The sequence below is a fragment of the Oncorhynchus mykiss genome, chromosome 4 (genome assembly GCF_057628025.1).
Source record: "Oncorhynchus mykiss isolate SJ-2025 chromosome 4, ASM5762802v1, whole genome shotgun sequence".
NCBI lineage: Eukaryota > Metazoa > Chordata > Actinopteri > Salmoniformes > Salmonidae > Oncorhynchus > Oncorhynchus mykiss.
In genome coordinates this window covers 96,505,283-96,528,036 of record NC_143025.1, presented here as the reverse complement: position 1 = coordinate 96,528,036, position 22,754 = coordinate 96,505,283, and the positions used below count along the sequence as shown (strand labels likewise).

General features: G+C 47.5%; 1 long non-coding RNA gene across 1 annotated transcript in view; it reads left to right on the top strand.

The window, feature by feature from the left end:
• LOC149984200 (uncharacterized) overlaps window positions 1–22,754 on the top strand; it is a 96,845-nt gene that overhangs the window by 40,767 nt on the left and 33,324 nt on the right. The gene's annotated exons all lie outside the window — the stretch shown is intronic.

Below are 22,754 nucleotides of genomic sequence, written 5' to 3'. Positions count from 1 at the left end.
TCTATGGAGTTTTTCCAAGCCACCGTCTTTCTACACCTGCATTGCTTGCTGTTTGGGGTTTTAGGCTGGGTTTCTGTACAGCACGTTGTGACATCAGTTGATGTAAGAAGGGCTTTGTAAATAAATTTGATTGAAATTTGATTGATACACATAACGTTAGCTAGCGAGCCAGCCAGCTAGCCAACGTTAGCTAGCTAACAGGTACAGTAACTTGACATTAGATTTATGCAGTTTTACTACGTGATACATTTCAAAAGAGCTGCGTTCAACACGATTACCTAGACATACTGACCGGCTCCAATAGACAGACTCGTGCTATATGGTAGACCAATCCAAACTCATCTCTCGGCATATCCAGCCCACTCATTATCTCAGCCAATCATGGCTAGTCGGAAGTTTACGCCCTTATTCTGTGGCTAAACCAACTAGGCTCGTAATTTAACAATTTTATTCAAATTTACAGATGACATACAAAAAATGGCAAAAAATGCATTTAGATAAAAATATATTCTTTACATTCAAACAGCTCTCCTTTGAAGTCGTGACTTGGGATATACGCCTAGTTTCCTGAAATGGGTCACATATTACTCCATTGGTAGCCTACACTGGCTTGCTGTTAAGGCTAGGGCTGATTTCAAGGTTTTACTGCTAACCTAGAAAGCATTACATGGACTTGGTCCTACCTTTCTCTCCAGTTAGGTCCTGCCGTACATATCTACATGTACGCTACGGTAACAAGACACAGGCCTCCTTATTGTTTGAAGAATTTCTATGTAAACAGCTGGAAGCAGAGCTTTCTCCTATAGGGATACGTTTTCATGGCCTGGTCTGCCTATCCATGTGAGAGCATCAGACTTGATATCAACCTTTGTCTATACTGAAGACTTATCTCTTCAGTAGGTCCTATTGTTTGAGTGTAGTCTGGCCCAGGGGTGCGAAGGTGAACGGCAAGGCACTGGGATGACAAACCACCCCTTGCTGTCTCTGCCTGGATGGCTCCATTTCTCCACTGGGATTCTCTGCCTCTGACCCTATGACGGGGGCTGAGTCACTGGCTTGCTAGTGCTCTCCCATGCCGTCCCTAGGAGGGGTGCATTAGGTTATGCCAGGCTATTTTCAATATACTCAAATTTAGTTTAAGTTACTGTCTTGATCTTCCTATATTTCAAATTTGAGATTCTTCAAATTCGCCACTCAAGACTTTGAGTTACCTCTGTTGCAGAGGATAAGTTCATTAGAGTTACCAGCCTCAGAAATCGGCAATTAACTGCACCTCAGATTGCAGCCCAAATAAATGCTTCACAGAGTTCAAGTAACTGACACATCTCAACATCAACTGTTCAGAGGAGACTACATGAATCAGGCCTTCATAGTCGAATTGCTGCAAAGAAGCCACTACTAAAGGACACCAATAATAAGAAGAGACTTGCTTGGGCCAAGAAACACGAGCAATGAACATTAGACTGGTGGAAATCTGTCCTTTGGTCTGATGAGTCCAAATTTTAGATTTTTGGTTCCAACCACCGTGTCTTTGTGAGACGCAGAGTAGGTGAATGGATCATATCCGCATGTGTAGTTTTTTCAATTCCTCATCAATCTACGGGGACTTAACAGTTTTTAAAGTCATTTTCTTAATGTGTGCGTTCTTATTAGTAACTCGAATAAGTAGTTTCATAAATGCGTCAAGTGCAGCGTCTGGTTGCTCTTCATTACACACCACAGACCAGCAAATATTCTTTACATCATTAACATATGAATCACTACAAAACGTATTGTATGACCTCTTATACACTACATTCGGCCCAGCCTTTGGAACTTTGGTTTCCCTAGATATGGCTATTATATTGTGATCACTACATCCTATGGATATGGATACTGTTTTAAAGCAAATTTCTGCAGCATTAGTAAAGATGTGACCAATATATGTTGATGATTTCATTCCTGTGCTGTTTGTAACTACCATGATATTTTTTATATTTTATTTGATTTCACTTTTATTTATCCAGGTAGGCTAGTTGAGAACAAGTTCTCATTTACAACTGCGACCTGGCCAAGATAAAGCATAGCAGTTCAAAACATACAACAACACAGAGTTACACATGGAATAAACAAACATACAGTCAATAATACAGTAGAAAAAGTCTATATACAGGGTGTGTAAATTAGGTAGGATAAGGGAGGTAAGGCAATAAATAGGACATGGTGTTGAAGTAATTACAATATAGCAATTAAACACTGGAGTGATAGGTGCGCAGAAGATGAGTGTGCAAGTAGAGATACTGGGGTGCAAAGGAGCAAGATAAATAAATAAATACAGTATGGGGATGAGGTAGTTGAATGGACTATTCATAGATGGGCTATGTGGTGGACTGCAATAGCATCGAATAGTCCCCGCGATATGCAACTGTTCAGGGAAGTCAGGAACCAATACACGCAGTCAGTCAGGAAAGCAAAGGCCAGCTTCTTCAGGCAGAAATTTGCATCCTGTAGCTCTAACTGGAGCACCTCCTCCCAGCTGCCCACTGCACTGAGGCTAGGTAACACGGTCACCACCGATAAATCCACGATAATCAAAAACTTCAACAAGCACTTCTCAACGGCTGGCCATGTCTTCCTCCTGGCTATTCCAACCTCGGCCAACAGCTCCACCCCCCCGCAGCTACTCACCCAAGCCTCCCCAGCATCTCCTTTACCCAAATCCAGATAGCAGATGTTCTGAAAGAGCTGCCAAACCTGGACCCGTACAAATCAGCTGGGCTTGACAATCTGGACCCTCTATTTCTGAAACTATCCGTCGCCATTGTCCCAACCCCTATTACCAGCCTGTTCAACCTCTCTTGCATATCGTCTGAGATCCCCAAGGACTGGAAAGCTGCCGCGGTCATCCCCCTCTTCAAAGGGGGACTCTTCAAAGGGGGAGACACCCTGGACCCAAACTGTTACAGACCTATATATCCATCCTGCCCATGCCTATCTAAGGTCTTCGAAAGCCAAGTCCATCAAACATATCACTGACCATCTCGAATCCCACCGTACCATCTCCGCTGTGCAATCTGGTTTCGGAGCAGGTCACGGGTGCACCTCAGCCATGCTCAAGGTACTAAACGATATCATAACCGCCATCGATAAAAGACAGTACTGTGCAGCCGTCTTCATCGACCTGGCCAAGGCTTTCGACTCTGTCAATCACCATATTCTTATCGGCAGACTCAGTAGCCTCGGTTTTTCTAATGACTGCCTTGCCTGGTTCACCAACTACTTTGCAGACAGAGTTCAGTGTGTCAAATCGGAGGGCATGTTGTCCGGTCCTCTGGCAGTCTCTATGGGGGTTCCACAGGGTTCAATTCTCGGGCCGACTCTTTTCTCTGTATATCTCAAATGATGTTGCTCTTGCTGCGGGAGATTCCCTGATCCACCTCTACGCAGACGACACCATTCTGTGTACTTCTGGCCCTTCCTTGGACACTGTGCTATCTAACCTCCAAACGAGCTTCAATGCCATACAACACTCCTTCCGTGGCCTCCAACTGCTCTTAAACGATAGTAAAACCAAATGCATGCTTTTCAACCGTTCATTGCCTGGACGCCCGACTAGCATCACCACCCTGGATGGTTCCGACCTAGAATATGTGGACATCTATAAGTAGGTGTCTGGTTAGACTGTAAACTCTCCTTCCAGACTCATATCAAACATCTCCAATCCAAAATCAAATCTAGAATTGGCTTTCTATTTCGCAACAAAGCCTCCTTCACTCACGCCACTAAACTTACCCTAGTAAAACTGACTATCCAACTCTGTGTTGTTGTCTGTTCACACTGCTATGCTTTATCTTGGCCAGGTCACAGTTGTAAATGAGAACTTGTTCTCAACTAGCCTACCTGGTTATATAAAGGTGAAATAAAATAATAAAACAATTTAATGTACAGGTGCAGTGATCTGTGAGCTGATCAGACAGCTGGTGCTTAAAGTTAGTGAGGGAGATATGAGTCTCCAGCTTCAGTGATTTTTGCAGTTCGTTACAGTCATTGGCAGCAGAGAACTGGAAGGAGATGCGGCCAAAGGATGAATTGGCTTTGGGGGTGACCAGTGAAATACACCTACTGGAGCGTGTGCTACGGGTGGGTGCTGCTATGGTGACCATTGAGCTGAGAAGGCGGGGCTTTACATAGCAAAGACTTGTAGATGACCTGAAGCCAGTGGGCTTGGCGACGAGTATGAAGCAAGACCCAGGCAACGAGAGTATACAGGTCGCAGTGGTGGGTAGTTTTTGGGGCTTTAGTGACAAAACAGATGGCACTGTGATAGACCGCATCCAATTTGTTGAGAATAGTGTTGGAGGCTGTTTTGTAAATGACGTCGCCGAAATCGAGGATCGGTAGGATGGTCAGTTTTACGAGGGTATGTTTGGCAGCATGAGTGAAGGATGCTTTGTTACAAAATAGGAAGCAGATTCTAAATGTAATTTGTTATTGGAGATGCTTAATGTGAGTCTGGAAGGAGAGTTTACAATCTAACCAGAAACCTAGGTATTTGTAGTTGTCCACATATTGTCCACATAAGTCAGAACCGTCCAGAGTGGTGATGCTGGACGGGTGGGGAGGTGCGGGCAGTGATCGGTTGAAGAGCATGCATTTAGTTTTACTTGCATTTAAGAGCAACTGGAGGCCACGGAAGGGGAGTTGTATGGCATTGAAGCTCATCTGGAGGTTTGTTAAGACAGTGTCCCACCTCGACAACATCAGGTGAAATTGCGGAGCGCGAAATTCAAAATACAACATTTGTAATATTAAACATTCATGAAAATACAAGTGTCTTACATCATTTAAAAGCTTAACTTCTTAATCCATCCGCTTTGTCAGATTTTCAAAAAGGATTTACGGCGAAAGCATACCATGCGATTATCTGAGAACAGTGCCCCGCGTACAAAAGCATTACAAACATTTTCCAAACAAGCAGAGGCGTCATGAAAGTCAGAAGTAGTGATAAAATAAATCACTTACCTTTGAAGATCTTCCTCTGTTTGCAATCCCAAGGGTCCCAGCTACATAACAAATGGTTGTTTTGTTCGATAAAGTCCTTCTTTATATCCCAAAAAAGTCATTTTAGTTGGCGTGCTTGATTCAGTAATCCACCGGTTTCCCTCGTTCAAAATGCATACAAAGGAATCCCAAAAGTTACCAATAAACTTTGTTACCAATAAGCTTTGTTTACACGCTCAAACAATGTTTCTAAACAATCCTTAGGTACCCTAATATGTAAATAAATGATACAATTTAAGACGGAGAATAGTATTTTCAATACCGGAGATAAATAATGAAGTGCGCGCCCTCATCCACACGCGCCACAAGACTACATCCAAAATAGGAGCAGCTTTTAAGTTAGCTTTGAGACAGAATCTGAAATACATTTTTGATAGTTTTTATTCTCAATCAGGTTTGAATAATAGGCTTATTGATGCAGCAGTGAGGACGTTTTTGCATGGTACTGTCTTTCCAAGCTAGTCGGAACACTTCCAATTTGTTGGAACATAATTTCCGTTCAAATTTTATATAAGCTTGTTTCAGGGCTCTGGTATTTTCTGTATACCAGGGAGCTAGTTTCTTGTGACAATTGTTTATTTGTTTTTAGCCATACGACTGCATCAAGGGTATTATGCAAATGTAAGTTTAGATCCTGAGTTAGGTAGTTAACTGATTTCTGTACTCTGACATCCTTGGGTAGGTAAGAGGGAGTCTCGAAGGGCAACTAGGAATCTTTGGGTTGTCCGAGAATTTATAGCACGGCTCTTGATAATCCTTGGTTGGGATCTGAGCTAATTATTTGTTGCGATGCAAACTTATTAAAATCGTGGACCGAGAGTCCAGGATTATAAGGAAAAACATTTAGATCCACAATATCAATTCAACAGGACAAAACTATATCCAGGGTATGATTATGGCAATGCGTAGGTCTCGAGACATGTTAGACAAAACCCACTGAGTTGTTGATAGCTCCGAAAGCCTTTTGGAGAGGGTCTATGGACTTATCCATGTGAATATTGAAGTCACCAAAACTGTGAATTTTACCTGCCATGATTACGAGGTCCGATAGGAATTCAGGGAACTCAGTGAGGAAAGCTGTATACGGCCCAGGAGGCCAGTAAACAGTAGCTATAAAAAGTGATTGAGTAGGCTGCATAGATTTCATTACTAGAAGCTCAAAAACTAAACTTAATCCATAGGTTGCATTATCAAAGCATGTTTCTTGCCTATGCATGTTAAAATACCATTGTAACATGTCTCTGAGCTGTCTTCTATTGCTGTCCATATGAGAGCTTCTCTGAGCTGTCTCTTATTGCTGTCCATATGAGAGCTTCTCTGAGCTGTCTCTTATTGCTGTCCATATGAGAGCTTCAGTAGAGAAAGTGTGATCAACAAACTGTTTGGATATTTTCAAACAGATTTGGTCTCTGTTAAGATTTAAACTATTTCCACTTTTCATCTCCCCGTTATTCATGAGCTGATCTGCTACCTGTATAATCAACTCGTTTTGCCAAATGAAGGAGATATTTTGACATTTGTTGAAGCTTAGCAACTTTGGTCATTTTACTTTTTACTGGCATTATGATTCGTTTTGATTCGTTAAAAGTTATAATGGTTATACTACAGAGTGTGAGTGTGAGTGCGTGTGCGTGTGCGTGTGTGTGTGTGTGTGTGTGTGTGTGTGTGTGTGTGTGTGTGTGTGTGTGTGTGTGCTATGCTATCAATCTCTAGCTGGGGGTGACAGGTTGGTTGGGGACTAACACGCCTCGACAGAACTGAACGTGGCCTGGAGCAAACCAGCTGCCTGGAGCCAGTCCTCATCTGAGCTGTTACAAACATAAACACACACTGGAACCACAAATCAACATGATGCAACTATCAAACACACACACACACACACACACACACACACACACACACACACACACACACACACACACACACACACACCAGTCATTTCAATAATCTTCTGGAATGTGTGTGGTCCGTCAGTGCTTATATGGTAGTAGAGAGAACTAACCAGAGTTGAGTGGAGTCTTTTGTAGCGCATGCGAGGCCCTGAGGCACAGCCCTAGACCCCCCCCCCCCCTCCACACACACACACATGCAAAAACACACACACACATACACCCTCTGCAGCACATCTGAAGTGACAACTACAGCAGGGCAGAGTTTCTCACCACTCTGGTCTAGGAGACTTACAGGCTAACAGGAAGTCTGTGTGGGTGGGTGGGTGGGTGGCAGGGGTAAATTAGGGAGTTGGTAGTAGTGGGACAAAGACTGGGGGGGCAGTTTTACCTCATGTCTGTCTTTGTCTTTCTCTACCTCTCTCTCCCTCTTGATCTCTCTCTCTGGTGCAGTGAAACAGGATAACACTCCAACTGCCAACAGGCTAACAGTCTGACTGACCAAGAGGATAACTGGCTAACAGACTGACAGGTTAACAGCCTGACAGTCTGACTGGCTAACAGGATATGAGACTGACTGCTAACAGGCTAACATGATTACACTCAGACTGGCTAACAGGCCAAAAGACTGATTGGCCAACAGGCTAACATGCTACCAGTCTGACTGGCAAGCAGGAAAACACGCTAACAGGCTAAAAGTATAACACTCAGACTGGCTAACAGTTTGACAGGTTAAGAGTCAAGTATTAAAATATACATTGCATGATCTTAGTAAAATACCAATTCTATACTAAAATGACACAAAGCCTAAAAAGACCCAGAACAATGAATTATACACTGCTCAAAAAATTAAAGGGAACACTTAAACAACACAATGTAACTCCAAGTCAATCACACTTCTGTGAAATCAAACTGTCCACTTAGGAAGCAACACTGATTGACAATACATTTCACATGCTGTTGTGCAAATGGAATAGACAACAGGTAGAAATTATAGGCAATTAGCAAGACACCCCCAATAAAGGAGTGGTTCTGGAGGTGGGGACCACATACCACTTCTCAGTTCCTATGCTTCCTGGCTGATGTTTTGGTCACTTTTGAATGCTGGCGGTGCTTTCACTCTAGTGGTAGCATGAGACAGAGTCTACAACCCACACAAGTGCCTCAGGTAGTGCAGCTCATCCAGGATGGCACATCAATGCGAGCTGTGGCAAGAAGGTTTGCTGTGTCTGTCAGCGTAGTGTCCAGAGCATGGAGGCGCTACCAGGAGACAGGCCAGTACATCAGGAGACGTGGAGGAGGCCGTAGGAGGGCAACAACCCAGCAGCAGGACCGCTACCTCTGCCTTTGTGCAAGGAGGAGCCGGAGCAGCTCTGCCAGAGCCCTGCAAAATGACCTCCAGCAGGCCACAAATGTGCACATGTCTGCTCAAACGGTCAGAAACAGACTCCATGAGGGTGGTATGAGGGCCCGACGTCCACAGGTGGGGGTTGTGCTTACAGCCCAACACCGTGCAGGACGTTTTTCATTTGCCAGAGAACACCAAGATTGGCAAATTCGCCACTGGCGCCCTCTGCTCTTCACAGATGAAAGCAGGTTCACACTGAGCACATGTTACAGACGTGACAGTCTGGAGACGCCGTGGAGAACGTTCTGCTGCCTGCAACATCCTCCAGCATGACCGGGTTGGCGGTGGGTCAGTCATGGTGTGGGGTGGCATTTCTTTCGGGGGCCGCACAGCCCTCCATATGTTCGCCAGAGGTAGCCTGACTGCCATTAGGTACTGAGATGAGATCCTCAGACCCCTTGTGAGACCATATGCTGGTGCGGTTGGCCCTGGGTTCCTCCTAATGCAAGACAATGCTAGACCTCATGTGGCTGGAGTGTGTCAGCAGTTCCTGCAAGAGGAAGGCATTGATGCTATGGACTGGCCCGCCTGTTACCCAGACCTGAATCCAATTGAGCACATCTGGGACATCATGTCTCGCTCCATCCACCAACGACACGTTGCACTACAGACTGTCCAGGAGTTGGCGGATGCTTTAGTCCAGGTCTGGGAGGAGATCCCTCAGGAGACCATCCGCCACCTCATCAGGAGCATGCCCAGGCGTTGTAGGGAGGTCATACAGGCACGTGGAGGCCACACACACTACTGAGCCTCATTTTGACTTGTTTTGAGGACATTACATCAAAGTTGGATCAGCCTCTAGTGTGGTTTTCCACTTTAATTTTGAGTGTGACTCCAAATCCAGACTTCCATGGGTTGGTAAATTTGATTTCCATTGATCATTTTTGTGTGATTTTGTTGTCAGCACATTCAACTATGTAAAGAAAAAAGTATTTAATAAGAATATTTCATTCATGCAGATCTAGGATGTGTTATTTTAGTGTTCCCTTTATTTTTTTGAGCAGTGTATATCAAATACCCTTAGCTCACCTAGCTCAGACAAACCAAGCTCACCGAGCTCAGACACATCTAGCACACCTAGCTGAAACACACCTAGCTCACATAGCTCAGGAACACCTAGCTCAGACACACCTAGCTCTGACAAACCTGTCTAAGACACACCTAGTTCAAATAGCTCAGAAAAAAACAAACTCAGAAACACAAATCTCCCCTATATTTTTTATTTTATTTTAACTTTAGTTAACTAGGCAAGTCAGGTAAGAACAAATTCTTATTTTCCATGATAGTCAGACACACCTAGCTCAGACACACCTAGCACACCTTGCACAGAAACACATAGCTCATGTAACTCAGACACACCTAGCTCACCTAGATCAGACACAACTAGCTCACCTAGCTCAGACTCACCTAGCTCACCTAGCTCAGACACACCTAGCTCAGACACACCTAGCTCACCTAGCTCAGACACATGTAGCTCAGACACACGTAGCTCAGATACACCTAGCTCAGACACACCTAGCTCAGACACACCTAGCTCAGACACACCTAGCTCAGACACACCTAGCTCATGTAACTCAGACACACCTAGGTCATGTAACTCAGACACACCGAGCTCACCTAGCTCAGACAGACCTAGCTCACCTAACTCAGACATACCTAGCTCACCTAGCTCAGAGAGACATAGCTCACCTAACTCAGACACACCTAGCTCACCTAGCTCAGACAGACCTAGCTCACCTAACTCAGACATACCTAGCTCACCTAGCTCAGACAGACCTAGCTCACCTAACTCAGACACACCTAGCTCACCTAGCTCAGACACAACTAGCTCAGACATACCTAGCTCAGACACACGTAACTAAGAAACAAGTAGCTCAGAAACATCTAACTCAGACACACTAGCTCAGGCACACCTAACTAAAAAACAACTAGCTCAGACACACCTAGCTCAGACACACCTAACTCAAACACACCGAGCTCACGTAGCTCAGACACACCTAGCTCCGACACACCTAGCTCAGACACACCTATCTCACCTAGCTCAGACACACCTAGCTCCGACACACCTAGCTCAGACACACCTTTGTCACCTAGCTCAGACAAACCTAGTTCACCTATCTCAGACACACGTAGCTCTAACACACCAAGCTCAGACACACCTAGCTCAGACACACCTAACTCAAACACATCTAGCTCAATTAGCTCAGACACACCTGGCTCACCTAACTCAGACTCACCTAGATCAGACACACCTACTTGACCTAGCTCAGACAAACCTAGCTCATGTAGCTCAGACAACTCTATCTCAGACACACCTGGTTCACCTAGCTCAGACACAGCTAGCTCAGAGACACCTAGCTCACCTAGCTCAGACACACCTAGCTTACCTAGCTCAGACACACCCAGCTCAGACATACCTAGCTCACCTAGCTCAGACACACCTAGGTTACCTAGCTCAGACACACCTGGTTCACCTAGCTCAGACAAAGCTAGCTCAGAGACACCTAGCTCAGACACACCTAGCTCACCTAGCTTAGACATACATAGCTCACCTATCTCACCTTGCTCAGACACACCTAGCTCAAGTACCTCAGACACACCTAGCTCAGACACACCTAGCTCAGACACACCTAGCTCAGACACACCTGGCTAAGACACACCTAGCTCACCTAGCTCAGACACACCTAGCTCACCTAGATAAGACACTCCAAGCTCACCTAACTCAGACATACCTATCTCAGACACACCTAGCTCACTTAGCTCATACACACCTAGCTTAACTACCTCAGACACACCCAGCTCACCTAGCTCAGACACGCCTAGCTCACCTAGCTCAAACATACCTAGCTTAAGTAGCTCATACACACCTAGCTCAGACACACCAAGCTCACTTAGCTCAGACACACCTAGCTGAGACACACCTAGCTCAGACACACCTAGCTCAGACCCACCTAGCTAACCTAGCTCAGACACACCTAGCTCAGACACACATAACTCAGACACACGTAACTCAGACACACCTAGCTCACCTAGCTCAGACACACCCAGCTCAGACACATCTATCTCAGACACACCTGGCTAAGACACACCTAGCTCACCTAGCTCAGACACACCTACCTCAGACACACCTAGCTCAGACACACCTGGCTAAGACACACATAACTCAGACACACGTAACTCAGACACACCTAGCTCACCTAGCTCAGACACACCCAGCTCAGACACACCTAGCTCAGACACACCTGGCTCACTTAGCTCATATACACCTAGCTTAACTACCTCAGACACACCCAGCTCACCTAGCTCAGACACACCCAGCTCAGACACACCTAGCTCAGACACACCTAGCTCACTTAGCTCATATACACCTAGCTTAACTACCTCAGACACACCCAGCTCACCTAGCTCAGACACACCTAGCTCACCTAGCTCAAACATACCAAGCTTAAGTAGCTCATACACACCTAGCTCAGACACACCAAGCTCACTTAGCTCAGACACACCTAGCTCAGACACACCTAGCTCACTCAGCTCAGACACACCTACGTAGCTGAGACACACCTAGCTCAGACACACCTAGCTCAGACCCACCTAGCTCACCTAGCTCAGACACACCTAGCTCAGACACACATAACTCAGACACACGTAACTCAGACACACCTAGCTCACCTAGCTCAGACACACCCAGCTCAGACACATCTATCTCAGACACACCTGGCTAAGACACACCTAGCTCACCTAGCTCAGACACACCTAGCTCAGACACACCTGGCTAAGACACACATAACTCAGACACACGTAACTCAGACACACCTAGCTCACCTAGCTCAGACACACCCAGCTCAGACACACCTAGCTCAGACACACCTGGCTAAGACACACCTAGCTCACCTAGCTCAGACACACCTAGCTCAGACACACATAACTCATACACACGTAACTCAGACACACCTAACTCAGACACACCTAGGTCATGTAACTCAGACACACCGAGCTCACCTAGCTCAGACATACCTAGCTCACCTAGCTCAGACAGACCTAGCTCACCTAACTCAGACATACCTAGCTTACCTAGCTCAGAGAGACATAGCTCACCTAACTCAGACACACCTAGCTCACCTAGCTCAGACAGACCTAGCTCACCTAACTCAGACATACCTAGCTCACCTAGCTCAGACAGACCTAGCTCACCTAACTCAGACACACCTAGCTTACCTAGCTCAGAGAGACATAGCTCACCTAACTCAGACACACCTAGCTCACCTAGCTCAGACAGACCTAGCTCACCTAACTCAGACATACCTAGCTCACCTAGCTCAGACAGACCTAGCTCACCTAACTCAGACACACCTAGCTCACCTAGCTCAGACACAACTAGCTCAGACATACCTAGCTCAGACACACATAACTAAGAAACAAGTAGCTCAGAAACATCTAACTCAGACACACTAGCTCAGGCACACCTAACTCAAAAACAACTAGCTCAGACACACCTAGCTCAGACACACCTAACTCAAACACACCTAGCTCACGTAGCTCAGACACACCTAGCTCCGACACACCTAGCTCAGACACACCTATCTCACCTAGCTCAGAAACACCTTTTTCAACTAGCTCAGACACACCTAGTTCACCTATCTCAGACACACCTAGCTCTAACACACCTACCTCTAACACACCAAGCTCTAACACACCAAGCTCAGACACACCTAGCTCAGACACACCTAGCTCAGACACACTAGCTCAGACACACCTAACTCAAAAACAACTAGTTCAGACACACCTAGCTCTGACACACGTAGCTCTAACACACGTAGCTCAGACACACCTAACTCAAACACACCTAGCTCACCTAGCTCAGACACACCTAGCTCCGACACACCTAGCTCAGACACACCTTTTTCACCTAGCTCAGACAAACCTAGTTCACCTATCTCAGACACACCTAGCTCTAACACACGTAGCTCTAACACACCAAGCTCAGACACACCTAGCTCAGACACACCTAACTCAAACACATCTAGCTCAATTAGCTCAGACACACCTGGCTCACCTAACTCAGACTCACCTAGCTCAGACACACCTACTTGACCTAGCTCAGACAAACCTAGCTTATGTAGCTCAGACAACTCTATCTCAGACACACCTGGTTCACCTAGCTCAGACACAGCTAGCTCAGAGACACCTAAATCACCTAGCTCAGCCACACCCAGCTCAGACATACCTAGCTCACCTAGCTCAGACACACCTAGGTTACCTAGCTCAGACACACCTGGTTCACCTAGCTCAGACACACCTAGCTCACCTAGCTTAGACATACATAGCTCACCTATCTCACCTTGCTCAGACACACCTAGCTCAAGTACCTCTGACACACCTGGCTCAGACACACACAGCTCACCTAGCTCAGACACACCTAGCTCAGGCACACCTAGCTCAGACACACCTAGCTCAGACACACCTGGCTAAGACACACCTAGCTCACCTAGCTCAGACACACCTAGCTCACCTAGATAAGACACTCCAAGCTCACCTAACTCAGACATACCTATCTCAGACACACCTAGCTCACTTAGCTCATACACACCTAGCTTAACTACCTCAGACACACCCAGCTCACCTAAATCAGACACACCTAGCTCACCTAGCTCAAACATACCTAGCTTAAGTAGCTCATACACACCTAGCTCAGACACACCTAGCTCACTTAGCTCAGACACACCTAGCTGAGACACACCTAGCTCAGACACACCTAGCTCAAACCCACCTAGATAACCTAGCTCAGACACACCTAGCTCATACACACATAACTCAGACACACGTAACTCAGACACACCTAGCTCACCTAGCTCAGACACACTCAGCTCAGACACATCTAGCTCAGACACACCTGGCTAAGACACACCTAGCTCACCTAGCTCAGACACACCTAGCTCAGACACACCTAGCTCAGACACACCTGGCTAAGACACACATAACTCAGACAGATGTAACTCAGACACACCTAGCTCACCTAGCTCAGACACACCCAGCTCAGACACATCTAGCTCAGACACACCTGGCTAAGACACACCTAGCTCACCTAGCTCAGACACACCTAGCTCAGACACACCTAGCTCAGACACACCTGGCTAAGACACACATAACTCAGACAGACGTAACTCAGACACACCTAGCTCACCTAGCTCAGACACACCCAGCTCAGACACACCTAGCTCAGACACACCTGGCTAAGACACACCTAGCTCACCTAACTCAGACATACCTATCTCAGACACACCTAGCTCACTTAGCTCATATACACCTAGCTTAACTACCTCAGACACACCTAGCTCACCTAGCTCAGACACACCTAGCTCACCTAGCTCAAACATACCTAGCTTAAGTAGCTCATACACACCTAGCTCAGACACACCAAGCTCACTTAGCTCAGACACACCTAGCTCAGACACACCTAGCTCAGACCCACCTAGCTCACCTAGCTCAGACACACCTAGCTCAGACACACATAACTCAGACACACGTAACTCAGACACACCTAGCTCACCTAGCTCAGACACACCCAGCTCAGACACATCTATCTCAGACACACCTGGCTAAGACACACCTAGCTCAGACACACCTAGCTCAGGCACACCTAGCTCAGACACACCTAGCTCAGACACACCTGGCTAAGACACACCTAGCTCACCTAGCTCAGACACACCTAGCTCACCTAGATAAGACACTCCAAGCTCACCTAACTCAGACATACCTATCTCAGACACACCTAGCTCACTTAGCTCATACACACCTAGCTTAACTACCTCAGACACACCCAGCTCACCTAAATCAGACACACCTAGCTCACCTAGCTCAAACATACCTAGCTTAAGTAGCTCATACACACCTAGCTCAGACACACCTAGCTCACTTAGCTCAGACACACCTAGCTGAGACACACCTAGCTCAGACACACCTAGCTCAAACCCACCTAGATAACCTAGCTCAGACACACCTAGCTCATACACACATAACTCAGACACACGTAACTCAGACACACCTAGCTCACCTAGCTCAGACACACTCAGCTCAGACACATCTAGCTCAGACACACCTGGCTAAGACACACCTAGCTCACCTAGCTCAGACACACCTAGCTCAGACACACCTAGCTCAGACACACCTGGCTAAGACACACATAACTCAGACAGATGTAACTCAGACACACCTAGCTCACCTAGCTCAGACACACCCAGCTCAGACACATCTAGCTCAGACACACCTGGCTAAGACACACCTAGCTCACCTAGCTCAGACACACCTAGCTCAGACACACCTAGCTCAGACACACCTGGCTAAGACACACATAACTCAGACAGACGTAACTCAGACACACCTAGCTCACCTAGCTCAGACACACCCAGCTCAGACACACCTAGCTCAGACACACCTGGCTAAGACACACCTAGCTCACCTAACTCAGACATACCTATCTCAGACACACCTAGCTCACTTAGCTCATATACACCTAGCTTAACTACCTCAGACACACCTAGCTCACCTAGCTCAGACACACCTAGCTCACCTAGCTCAAACATACCTAGCTTAAGTAGCTCATACACACCTAGCTCAGACACACCAAGCTCACTTAGCTCAGACACACCTAGCTCAGACACACCTAGCTCAGACCCACCTAGCTCACCTAGCTCAGACACACCTAGCTCAGACACACATAACTCAGACACACGTAACTCAGACACACCTAGCTCACCTAGCTCAGACACACCCAGCTCAGACACATCTATCTCAGACACACCTGGCTAAGACACACCTAGCTCAGACACACCTAGCTCAGACACACCTGGCTAAGACACACATAACTCAGACACACGTAACTCAGAAACACCTAGCTCACCTAGCTCAGACACACCCAGCTCAGACACACCTAGCTCAGACACACCTGGCTAAGACACACCTAGCTTAACTACCTCAGACACACCCAGCTCACCTAGCTCAGACACACCTAGCTCACTTAGCTCAGATACACCTAGCTGAGACACACCTAGCTCACACACACCTAGCTCAGACCCACCTAGCTCACCTAGCTCAGACACACCTAGCTCAGACACACATAACTCATACACACGTAACTCAGACACACCTAGCTCAGACACACCCATGTCAGACACACCTAGCTCAGACACACCTGGCTAAGACACACCTAGCTCACCTAGCTCAGACACACCTAGCTCAGACACACCTAGCTCAGACACACCTGGCTAAGACACACCTAGCTCACCTAGCTCAGACACACCTAGCTAACCTAGATAAGACACTCCAAGCTCACGTAACTCAGACACACCTAGCTCAGACACACCCAGCTCAGACACACCTAGCTCAGACACACCTGGCTAAGACACACCTAGCTCACCTAGCTCATACACACCTAGCTCAGACACACCTAGCTCAGACACACCTGGCTAAGACACATCTAGCTCAAATAGATAAGACACTCCAAGCTAACCTAACTCAGACATACCTAGCTCACTTAGCTCATACACACCTAGCTTAACTACCTCAGACACACCCAGCTCACCTAGCTCAGACACACCTAGCTCACCTAGCTCAAGCATACCTACCTAAAGTAGCTCATACACACCTAGCTCAGACACACCAAGCTCACTTAGCTCAGACACACCTAGCTGAGACAAACCTAGCTCAGACAAACCTAGCTCAGACCCACCTAGCTCACCTAGCTCAGACACACCTAGCTCAGACACACCTAGCTCAGACACACCTGGCTAAGACACACATAACTCAGACAGACGTAACTCAGACACACCTAGCTCACCTAGCTCAGACACACCCAGCTCAGACACACCTAGCTCAGACACACCTGGCTAAGACACACCTAGCTCACCTAACTCAGACATACCTATCTCAGACACACCTAGCTCACTTAGCTCATATACACCTAGCTTAACTACCTCAGACACACCTAGCTCACCTAGCTCAGACACACCTAGCTCACCTAGCTCAAACATACCTAGCTTAAGTAGCTCATACACACCTAGCTCAGACACACCAAGCTCACTTAGCTCAGACACACCTAGCTCAGACACACCTAGCTCAGACACACCTAGCTCAGACACACATAACTCAGACACACCTAGCTCACCTAGCTCAGACACACCCAGCTCAGACACATCTATCTCAGACACACCTGGCTAAGACACACCTAGCTCACCTAGCTCAGACACACCTAGCTCAGACACACCTGGCTAAGACACACATAACTCAGACACACCTAACTCAGAAACACCTAGCTCACCTAGCTCAGACACACCCAGCTCAGACACACCTAGCTCAGACACACCTGGCTAAGACACACCTAGCTTAACTACCTCAGACACACCTAGCTCACCTAGATAAGACACTCCAAGCTCACCTAACTCAGACATACCTATCTCAGACACACCTAGCTCACTTAGCTCATACACACCTAGCTTAACTACCTCAGACACACCCAGCTCATCTATCTCAGACAGACCTAGCTCAGACCCACCCAGCTCACCTAGCTCAGACACACCTAGCTCAGACACACATAACTCAGACACACGTAACTCAGACACACCTAGCTCAGACACACCCAGCTCAGACACACCTAGCTCAGACACGTCTGGCTAAGACACACCTAGCTCACCTAGCTCAGACACACCTAGCTCAGACACACCTAGCTCAGACACACCTGGCTAAGACACGACTAGCTCACCTAGCTCAGACACACCTAGCTCACCTAGATAAGACACTCCAAGCTCAACTAACTCAGACATACCTATCTCAGACACACCTAGCTCACTTAGCTCATACACACCTAGCTTAACTACCTCAGACACACCCAGCTCATCTAGCTCAGACACACCTAGCTCACCTAGCTCAAACATACCTAGCTTCAGTAGCTCATACACACTTAGCTCAGACACACCTAGCTCAGACACATCTATCTCAGACACACCTGACTAAGACACACCTAGCTCACCTAGCTCAGACACACCTAGCTCAGACACACCTGGCTAAGACACACATAACTCAGACACACGTAACTCAGAAACACCTAGCTCACCTAGCTCAGACACACCCAGCTCAGACACACCTAGCTCAGACACACCTGACTAAGACACACCTAGCTTAACTACCTCAGACACACCCAGCTCACCTAGCTCAGACACACCTTGCTCACTTAGCTCAGATACACCTAGCTGAGACACACCTAGCTCAGACACACCTAGTTCAGACCCACCTAGCTCACCTAGCTCAGACACACCTAGCTCAGACACACATAACTCATACACACGTAACTCAGACACACCTAGCTCAGACACACCCATGTCAGACACACCTAGCTCAGACACACCTGGCTAAGACACACCTAGCTCACCTAGCTCAGACACACCTAGCTCAGACACACCTGGCTAAGACACACCTAGCTCACCTAGCTCAGACACACCTAGCTAACCTAGATAAGACACTCCAAGCTCACGTAACTCAGACACACCTAGCTCAGACACACCCAGCTCAGACACACCTAGCTCAGACACACCTGGCTAAGACACACCTAGCTCACCTAGCTCATACACACCTAGCTCAGACACACCTAGCTCAGACACACCTGGCTAAGACACATCTAGCTCAAATAGATAAGACACTCCAAGCTCACCTAACTCAGACATACCTATCTCAGACACACCTAGCTCACTTAGCTCATACACACCTAGCTTAACTACCTCAGACACTCCCAGCTCACCTAGCTCAGACACACCTAGCTCACCTAGCTCAAACATACCTACCTAAAGTAGCTCATACACACCTAGCTCAGACACACCAAGCTCACTTAGCTCAGACACACCTAGCTCAGACACACCTAGCTCACTTAGCTCAGACACACCTAGCTGAGACACAACTAGCTCAGACCCACCTAGCTCACCTAGCTCAGACACACCTAGCTCAGACACACATTACTCAGACACACCTGGCTAAGACACACCTAGCTCACCTAGCTCAGACACACCTAGCTCAGACACACCTAGCTCAGACACACCTGGCTAAGACACACCTAGCTCACCTAGCTCAGACACACCTAGCTCACCTAGATAAGACACTCCTAGCTTAACTACCACAGACACAAACAGCTCACCTAGCTCAGACACCTTGCTCACCTAGATCAAACATACCTAGCTTAAGTAGCTCAAACACACCTAGCTCAGACCCACCTAGCTCACCTAGCTCAGACACACCTAGCTCAAACACACATAACTCAGACACACGTAACTCAGACACACCTAGCTCACCTAGCTCAGACACACCCAGCTCAGACACATCTAGCTCAGACACACCTGGCTAAGACACACCTAGCTCAACTAGCTCAGACAAACCTAGCTCAGACACACGTAGCTCAGACACACCTGGCTAAGACACACATAACTCAGACACACGTAACTCAGACACACCTAGCTCACCTAGCTCAGACACACCCAGCTCAGACACATCTAGCTCAGACACACCTGGCTAAGACACACCTAGTTCACCTAGCTCAGACAAACCTAGCTCAGACAAACCTAGCTCAGACACACCTAGCTCAGACACACCTAGCTCAGACACACCTAGCTCACTTAGCTCAGAGACACCTACCTGAGACACAACTAGCTCAGACCCACCTAGCTCACCTAGCTCAGACACACCTAGCTCAGACACACATAACTCAGACACACCTGGCTAAAACACACCTAGCTCACCTAGCTCAGACACACCTAGCTCAGACACACCTAGCTCAGACACACCTAGCTCAGACCCACCTAGCTCACCTAGCTCAGACACACCTAGCTCAGACACACCTAGCTCAGACACACATAACTCAGACACACGTAACTCAGACACACCCAGCTCAGACACATCTAGCTCAGACACACCTGGCTAAGACACACCTAGCTCACCTAGCTCACACACCTGGCTAAGACACACATAACTCAGACACACGTAACTCAGACACACCTAGCTCACCTAGGTCAGACACACCCAGCTCAGACACACCTAGCTCAGACACACCTGGCTAAGACACACCTAGCTCACCTAGCTCAGACAAACCTAGCTCAGACACACCTAGCTCAGACACACCTGGCTAAGACACACATAACTCAGACACACGTAACTCAGACACACCTAGCTCACCTAGCTCAGACACACCCAGCTCAGACACATCTAGTTCAGACACACCTAGCTCACTTAGCTCATACACACCTAGCTTAACTACCTCAGACACACCCAGCTCACCTAGCTCAGACACACCCAGCTCAGACACACCTAGCTCACCTAGCTCATACACACCTAGCTTAACTACCTCAGACACAACCAGCTCACCTAGCTCAGACACACCTAGCTCACTTAGCTCAGACACACCTAGCTCAGACACACATAACTCAGACACACGTAACCCAGAACACCCAGCTCAGACACACCCAGCTAAGACACACCTAGCTCACCTACCTCAGACACACCCAGCTCACCTAGCTCAGACACACCTAGCTCACTTAGCTCAGACACACCTAGCTCAGACACACATAACTCAGACACACGTAACCCAGAACACCCAGCTCAGACACACCCAGCTAAGACACACCTAGCTCACCTACCTCAGACAAACCCAGCTCACCTAGCTCAGACACACCTAGCTCACCTAGCTCAAACATACCTAGCTTAAGTAGCTCATACACACCTAGCACAGACAAACCTAGCTCAGACACACCTAGCTCAGACACACCTAGCTCAGACACACCTAGCTCAGACACACCTAGCTCACTTAGCTAAGACACACCTAGCTGAGACACAACTAGCTCAGACCCACCTAGCTCACCTAGCTCAGACACACCTAGCTTAGACACACATAACTCAGACACACCTGGCTAAGACACACCTAGCTCACCTAGCTCAGACACACCTATCTCATGTAACTCAGACACACCTATCTCATGTAACTCAGACACACCTAGCTCACCTAACTCAGACACACCTAGCTCACCTAGCTCAGACACAACTAGCTCAGACACACCTAGCTCACCTAGCTCAGACACACCTAGCTCAGACACACGTAACTAAGAAACAAGTAGCTCAGACACATCTAACTCAGACACACTAGCTCAGACACACCTAGCTCACCTAGCTCAGACACACCCAGCTCAGACACATCTAGCTCAGACACACCTAGCTCACCTAGCTCAGACAAACCTAGCTCAGACACACCTAGCTCAGACACACCTGGCTAAGACACACATAACTCAGACACACGTAACTCAGACACACCTAGCTCACCTAGCTCAGACACACCCAGCTCAGACACATCTAGCTCAGACACAACTGGCTAAGACACACCTAGCTCACCTAGCTCAGACAAACCTAGCTCAGACACACCTAGCTCAGACACACCTAGCTCAGACACACCTAGCTCAGACACACCTAGCTCACTTAGCTCAGACACACCTAGCTGAGACACAACTAGCTCAGACCCACCTAGCTCACCTAGCTCAGACACACCTAGCTCAGACACACATAACTCAGACACATGTAACTCAGACACACCTAGCTCAGACACACCCAGCTCAGACACACCTAGCTCAGACACACCTGGCTAAGACACACCTAGCTCACCTAGCTCAGACACACCTAGCTCAGACACACCTAGCTCAGACACACCTGGCTAAGACACACCTAGCTCACCTAGCTCAGACACACCTAGCTCACCTAGATAAGACACTCCAAGCTCACCTAACTCAGACATACCTATCTCAGACACATCTAGCTCACTTAGCTCATACACACCTAGCTTAACTACCTCAGACACACCCAGCTCACCTAGCTCAGACACACCTAGCTCACCTAGCTCAAACATACCTAGCTTAAGTAGCTCATACACACCTAGCTCAGACACACCAAGCTCACTTAGCTCAGACACACCTAGCTCAGACACACCTAGCTCACTTAGCTCAGACACACCTAGCTGAGACACAACTAGCTCAGACACACCTAGCTCAGACACACATAACTCAGACACACCTGGCTAAGACACACCTAGCTCACCTAGCTCAGACACACATATCTCATGTAACTCAGACACACCTATCTCATGTAACTCAGACACACCTAGCTCACCTAACTCAGACACACCTAGCTCACCTAGCTCAGACACAACTAGCTCAGACACACATAGCTCAGACACACCTAGCTCAGACACACATAGCTCAGACACACCTAGCTCAGAGACACCTAACTTAAACACACCTAGCTCAATTAACTCAGACACACCTGGCTCACCTAACTCAGACACACCTAGCTCAGACACACCTGGTTCACCTAGCTCAGACACAGCTAGCTCAGAGACACCTAGC